This window comes from Hesperophylax consimilis, unplaced genomic scaffold (genome assembly GCF_061612785.1).
Source record: "Hesperophylax consimilis isolate HC1 unplaced genomic scaffold, BYU_Hcon_1.0 scaffold_266, whole genome shotgun sequence".
Lineage (NCBI taxonomy): Eukaryota > Metazoa > Arthropoda > Insecta > Trichoptera > Limnephilidae > Hesperophylax > Hesperophylax consimilis.
The window spans coordinates 1-7500 of record NW_028301456.1 but is presented as its reverse complement, the minus strand read 5'-3'; the positions used below and the strand labels follow the sequence as shown (position 1 = coordinate 7500).

Below are 7500 nucleotides of genomic sequence, written 5' to 3'. Positions count from 1 at the left end.
CGGCCCCCCCATGCTGCTGCTGTTTGCGGCCTAGCGCGAGCGAGCGTGTCGTACAAGCGTACGGACGACGGAGCGTGTCACGTGTGAAACGTGACGCGCCCCCGTCCTCTACGCTTGTGCGCGCGTTCGTTCGCGCTTTTTTTTTGCAATTTTTTTTTTTTCAAAGTCCCCGGCACTCGTGACGGTTTTAGCGTGTTTGAGAGTTTCACGAACGGAAAAGAAAAAAAAAGTTAACATTGAAATGTTACATACATACATACATACATACATACGTACGTACGTACATTCTTTTCACAACACCCACCGAGGGACACTCGAATGGAGTGTGCCTCGGGGGCTTTTTTTATGCGATTTTTTTTTTTAAAGCGGATTAGCGGCGGTAGTAACTGTGACTCTCTCTAGGTGGCCGAACGCCTCGTCCTCCGATTGTGAAGTTATCGCGCGGATTTACCACATTCCCATATGTCCCTTTTTTAAAATTTAGAAATTAGAAAAAAAAGTTAACATTGAAATGTTACATACATACAATTTGCTCCAAAACGTTTTTTTACTTTTAATTTTGACTTTTCTTCAATTGTCTTGACATTTTTCAGTGTAAATGGCGTCTGTTCCGGTTTCGTCGGAGGATTCCGATGGCTCCACCAGGAATCCTGGAGATCCTTTGGGGGACCGTGAAAAAAACCTTATGAAAAAGATTCATGAACTAATTTCCTCCACATCGCCTACTGCTTGACCCTCTAAAAAGGAAGTCCCACAGGGAACAATTGACCATTGACTCGGACAGTGAAGTTGGATCAGAACAAGATACTGCTCGGCGTATCCCGTTTTCAGCTGATAACCAGGAAATGGCCTTGCCATTGCACCCTCAACCACTCCGAATGCCGAAAATAAGAAACGGGGGTTAGGTATGTATTTATTTATATAATTTGTACATTTATTTATAACAATTACAAGTAAAATAGCCATAATTGTACCATTTATGCAGTGTATATGCAATTCCAAAAATCTCGCAAATGCGCTATAGGACACAAAAAATAAAAATCTATTTTTTTATCTACCGCATTCAAAAAGCACGTAGCTCTCGTGAGTTTATAAATAAATTAGTGCGGCTCGCTCTACTATATAGAAGACGTCATTGTTATGACGTCCTCGAGAGTGAGACTCTGGTACAAAAAAAAAATAATTGGGCCAGTATATCATTATTAGATAAGTGATCGTTTATTAGTTGAAAAAAATATTTAAGCAAAGCAATACCTCTACTTGTCTCTAGGGAGTGGTAATTGGTCATGCCTAATATATAAATCGATGGGTAAAGCCAAGGGTAACGTCCATAGAGCCGCGAGAATAAAAAAACCTTAAAAAAAATTTATGGACTCTTTCAATGCGTAAAGTGTATGTTAATTCATGTGGAGCGAGCCCAGATGATAACCGCAACAGAAGCGGTACATGATTACCAGAATGCCCATAAAGAATGTTTCATTACAGTTTCAGTTAAATTTAAAAGCAGTTTCCGAGTTGTTGCTCTGAAGGGGTACTGTCAGTACCTAAAACAGGGCAAGAAAGTGGTGGTTCTCCTCCAGAATGTTATTTTTTTTTTTTAACCGAATTTTCGAAAAAAAAAAGACGATGGAGACGTGTCCCGTATTCTGGTTAGGTTAGGGGTTAGTGACCGGATAAATCGTCAAAATCAAAATTCAACAAACCTTTAAACGGCGATGTGAGGTCATGAAAAGTGATGAAACAAAAACTAGGTTGAATAGGTTACGAGTATAAGTATTTAACCCAATTTTTGTTTCATCACTTTTAATGACTTCATATCACTTTTTCAATGTGTGTTCTGTTGTCATTGTGGTGATTTATCATGCAACCTGATTGCATTTATCGATTTTCTTTTAATTTTAATTAATTTATTTATTTATTTATTTCATCGACACTCGTGGCGGTTTTCGATAAACTTAGTGTGGCTTTCTTCAGTCGCCCTATGTATTATGATTATATATAAAATTTATGATCAATATGGTTCCATGCTAACTCAACACGGTGACTGTTCAACACACTTTTAAAAAGTGATATAGAATCATTAAAAACGATGATTTGTTTAAACCTAACCTAACCTAACCTTACCTAACCTAACCTAACCTAACCCAACCTAACCTAACCTGACCTAACCTAACCTACTTAACCCAGTAAAAAAAAGTTTTTGATTCATCACTTTCCATGACTTTACATAACTTTTTAAATATGTGATGAATTATCATTTTGATGATTTATCCGGTCGCCGATCAATATAATATAGAAACCCAACTTACGACTTGTAGTATGATATCGAAAAAAGAAATCAATTCACAAACCTTTCTTCTTTTTTTTCGTCTTTTGATGAGTTCAAAACATTGTAGACGATAGATGGCGTAGCGGTTTCGGGGAAAATTAGGTTTTTTGTTATTATTCTTCTTATGCTGTGTACCTAAGTGTCATATTTATGTGTGAATAAAAATTATAAATAATAATAATAGTAATTATTTATTTTTTGGAATAACTTTACTGAGTAAAACCTAATATTGTAATATTTAATTATCGAAGATAATATTAGCGAATTCTAAAAGAAAATCTGAAAGAGAAAAATCACCAAAATAATAAAAAAAAAAAAAATCAGTCCTAGATGTGACCGTATCCTTTTCTGATTTTTCTGTTTCAGATTTTCGTTTAGAAATCGGTAATATTGTCTTCGATAATTAATAAATTAAATAAATCATTTTCGTCAGGAGGTGAGGGAATGCAATTCAGAGCGGCGGGCGCGGGTAAAGCGCGGGAGTAACTGGAACGCACTTAACGGCCCTCAAAGTGTTTTCAAAATTTTCTTATTTAAAAATAAAATATTTATTTTTTTTAAATTTCAGAATCGAACTCATAACGTCATTTTTAGTGTAGAATAATAAATTTAGCCGCGGTTCGGTGCAGCGGGGCCGGCGATGAGTGGGATCTGATATCGAGTAGCGGCCGCGGGTGGACGGCGGGAGTAACTGCGACGCACCCGATGACGCCATTTGCCCCGGGCACGGTGTGATTTAAAAGAAAAAAAAAAAAAAAAAACTTTTTTTTTGACGTATTTTATTTCAGAATCTAATTCGGAACGCCATTCTTAGTGTAGAATATTAAATTTAAAGGTTTCGGGAGCATTGGGACCGGAGCTGACAAGATCTCATTTCGGATGATAGCCGCGGGTAAACGGCGGGAGTAAACGGGCCGCACTTAATGGCCCTCAATGTGAAATTGTAATTTATTTATTTTTATAGATTTTTATTTCGGAATCTAATTCGGAACGTCATTCTTGCAGCGTAGAATAAAAAATTTAAATGTTACGGGAGCATTGGGACCGGAGCGGAGCTGAGAGGATCTCATTTCGGGTGGTAGCCGCGGGTAAACGGCGGGAGTAAACGGGCCGCACTTAATGGCCCTCAGTGTGAAAATGTTTATTTTTTAGTTTTCTTATCATGTATGTATGTATGTATGTATGTATGTATGTATGTATGTATGTATGTATAATTTAACATTTCGATAGTGAGAAGACGTGAGCGACGAGGGTAAATTTATTTTTTCGAGACCGAGCGTGAGCAGTCGGGCAGACGGCCGGAGATGAGGCGACGCGGCTCGCGCTACTGCGGCCGGTTCCGCGAGAGGCCCGACCGCCCGGGCGTCCGTCTGAGCGCAGTCGAGGAGTCGGAGCGGGCGCATCGCGGTCTGTAATAGTCGGTGAATTTGTTTTATTCGAATCCCTTTTAAAATCGTTTTCTTACTATGTATGTATGTATGTATGTATGTATGTATGTACTTATGTATAAATATACAAAAATCTCTTCACTTTATATGTTTTGTTATGATTTTTTTTTTCTCCTATTTACATATGTTTTAAAAGTAAAATTTTATTATTATTTTTTTACACTTCACAGACGAGTGTTTTTGGACTCTTGTAGAGGTAAAAATGTTAATTTTTAATTGAATATATTTTTAAAAAATGTACGTGTAAATATGAATTTATTTGATTTAATTTCAATGTCGTCTATTAAGTTTTCTTTTTTTTTTAACTCAACAGAATAAATGATATAATATAACAATTCTAAAATGTTGCCTAGTCTTGTGGGTGCCGGGTGAATTTACTTTATGTATCAGGTTAGGTTAGGTTAGGTTAGGTTAGGTTAGGTTAGGTTAGGTTAGGTTAGGTTAGGTTAGGTTAGGTTAGGTTAGGTTAGGTTAGGTTAGGTTAGGTTAGGTTAGGTTAGGTTAGGTTAGGTTAGGTTAGGTTGGGTTAGTGTAGGTTAGGTTAGGTTAGGTTAGGTTAGGTTAGGTTAGGTTAGGTTAGGTTAGGTTAGGTTAGGTTAGGTTAGGTTAGGTTAGGTTAGGTTTGGTTAGGTTAGGTTAGGTTAGGTTAGGTTAGGTTAGGTTAGGTTAGGTTAAGTTAGGTTTGGTTAGGTTAGGTTAGGTTAGGTTTGGTTAGGTTAGGTTAGGTTAGGTTGGGTTAGGTTAGGTTAGGTTAGGTTAGGTTAGGTTAGGTTAGGTTAGGTTAGGTTAGGTTAGGTTAGGTTAGGTTAGGTTAGGTTAGGTTAGGTTAGGTTAGGTTAGGTTAGGTTAGGTCAGGTCAGGTTAGGTGCGATTACAATTTTTGCAAATAGATAAATTGACAAAAATTTTTGCCATTAAATTTATGCCAATAAAATTTTCTGCCAATAAAATTTGATGCCAATAAAATTTGATGCCAATAAAATTTTCTGCCAATATAATTTTATGCCAATAAAATTTTAGGCCAATAAAATTTTCTGCCAATAAAATTTGATGCCAATAAAATCTTCTGCCAATATAATTTTATGCCAATAAAAATTTTTTGCCAATACTTATTAGCAAAAAATTGATCTTTGTCAATGGAATTTAAATTTAAAAAAGTAAAATAAATACAAAACAATACAAGAACAACACGTCAACTCAACAGAGATCAAATGGGAAAATAATTCACCGACTCCAGATATTTTCATATCGGAGGGTTCGGCTCGGTAGAACTCCTAACGGGGCCTATAAATAAATCCTACAGATCCCTCAACATAAACATTTAAAAAAATCTTTTGTTATCCTACATGTATTCAAAATGACCGACTTTTGCATCTTTATATATAAATTTTTTGATAGATCTAATACGCCTAAATTTTTAATAAGAGAGCTAGGTATAATGCCGGTAGCCGAAATAACGAATGGTAATATTTTTATAGTCTGAGAATGCCAAATTCTTTTTTTCTCATTTCCTAAATCTGTGTATTTTCTTATTTTTTCACTAACAGATTTTTGAATATTACAGGAATTCGGAATAGCGACATCGATGATATAAGTTATTTTTAAAAATTTTGTCATGTAAAACTATATCGGTTCTATTATGACTAATCGCTCGATCTGTTAGTTATATATTTAGTTAGTTATGTTAGTTATTTATTATTATTATTATTATATCTATGTTAAGTTTTTATTTTTATTTGAAATATGTTCTTATTGTGTAAATTTGAAATAACTACGTACCTCTGTATTAAGTTTTTTTAAACTCACCGGGAACGGTCGGTCGGTATCATCGATTAAATGAAATAATTTAAAATTTCCAAAATGCGAATACGAAAGTAAGTGACGAGAGTAAATTTATTTACCGAGACCGAGCGCCTTGTGCCCGGTTTCGCGAGCCGCCCGAGGCCCGACGGCCCGGCCGCCTGCGCGCCTTCGAGGGGTCGGAGCGGGCGCATCGCGCTCGGCGCCGTCCCGAGCGAGAACGCGACCCGGCACAGCTTTGTGCCCGCCGAGTGTGGCGGGCTCTCGATGCACGGCGTTCGCAAACTGCGGCGGCCTATCGGTCGTGTCGGCGGTGTTATTTGCGAGAAACTACGTGACGCCCGCTTCTGCGCGGCGTTCGCGCTCATGTTTTGACTCTGGAGTTCCGCGCGAGCAGAATTTTCAAAAGCAAAGGCGGAGGATTTTATCCCCGTCTCACTGTTGCCTCGCCAAAGGCGTGCGCTTTCGGTGTACACGTTTTACGAATGGGAATTATAAATCGGACGATAGCGTCGTCGCGGGTGCGGTCTCTCTCTCTCGGGCGGGAGCCGTCCTACGCGCGCTTTCTTCGTTTGAAGCAAAAATTTTCCCGCGGAGCTTTCGTCTAGCGACGGTCGCCGAGCGGGAGAATATAGCGGTACGCATAATGAGCGTGACTCGTGCGGGTGACTCCGTCGCGTGTTCTTTAACGCCGTGTTGTCCGCGCCCTCTACGCGAGGGCGGGCCTCTGTCGTTCGGAGGATTAAAAACCCTCCGACGGTGGTGCAGCTCCCTGGTTGATCCTGCCAGTAATCATATGCTTGTCTCAAAGACTAAGCCATGCAAGTCTCAGTAAAAGCCGAATTAAGGTGAAACCGCGAATGGCTCAATATATCAGTTTTGGTTCCTTAGATCGTACACGGTTTACTTGGATAACTGTGGCAATTCTAGAGCTAATACATGCAAACGAGGTTCTGACCGGTAACGGGAGGAATGCTTTTATTAGATCAAAAACCAATCGGCGGCGGGGTTCGCGCCCCGTCCGTCGCCATTCGAGATGACTCTAGATAACTTTGAGCTGATCGCACGGTCTAGCACCGGCGACGCATCTTTCAAATGTCTGCCTTATCAACTGTCGATGGTAGTTTATGCGACTACCATGGTTGTCACGGGTAACGGGGAATCAGGGTTCGATTCCGGAGAGGGAGCCTGAGAAACGGCTACCACATCCACGGAAGGCAGCAGGCGCGCAAATTACCCACTCCCGGCACGGGGAGGTAGTGACGAAAAATAACGATACGGGACTCGTCCGAGGCCTCGTGATCGGAATGATTACACTTTAAATCCTTTAATGAGGATCCATTGGAGGGCAAGTCTGGTGCCAGCAGCCGCGGTAATTCCAGCTCCAATAGCATATACTAAAGTTGTTGCGGTTAAAAAGCTCGTAGTTGAAATTGTGTCCTGCGGTGTCGGTCTACCGAATGCGGTACGACAGGCACGTCTGCGGGGCTTCTCGCCGGTGCGTCCACCGCCGGCGTGTGTCGGTCGGCCTCACGGTCGGCCGCGCACCGAGGCGGGCCGTCGCGGCTGTTTACTTTGAACAAATTAGAGTGCTCAAAGCGGGCTAACACTTGCCTGAATATTGTACGCATGGAATAATAGAATAGGACCTCGGTTCTGTTTTGTTGGCTTTCTGATACCAGAGGTAATGATTAATAGGGACGACTGGGGGCATTCGTATTGAGACGTTAGAGGTGAAATTCTTGGATCGTCGCAAGACGGACTAAAGCGAAAGCATTTGCCAAAGGTGTTTTCATTAATCAAGAACGAAAGTTAGAGGTTCGAAGGCGATTAGATACCGCTGTAGTTCTAACCATAAATGATGCCAGCCAGCGATCCGCCGAAGTTTCATCTTTGCAACCATACTCCCCCCGCGGAGCCCGA

The 7500-nt window shown here is 40.2% G+C and overlaps 1 pseudogene; it reads left to right on the top strand.

The window, feature by feature from the left end:
- Nucleotides 1-6346: 6346 nt before the first annotated feature.
- Nucleotides 6347-7500, top strand: LOC149408460 (small subunit ribosomal RNA; annotated as a pseudogene; the record flags this gene model as incomplete).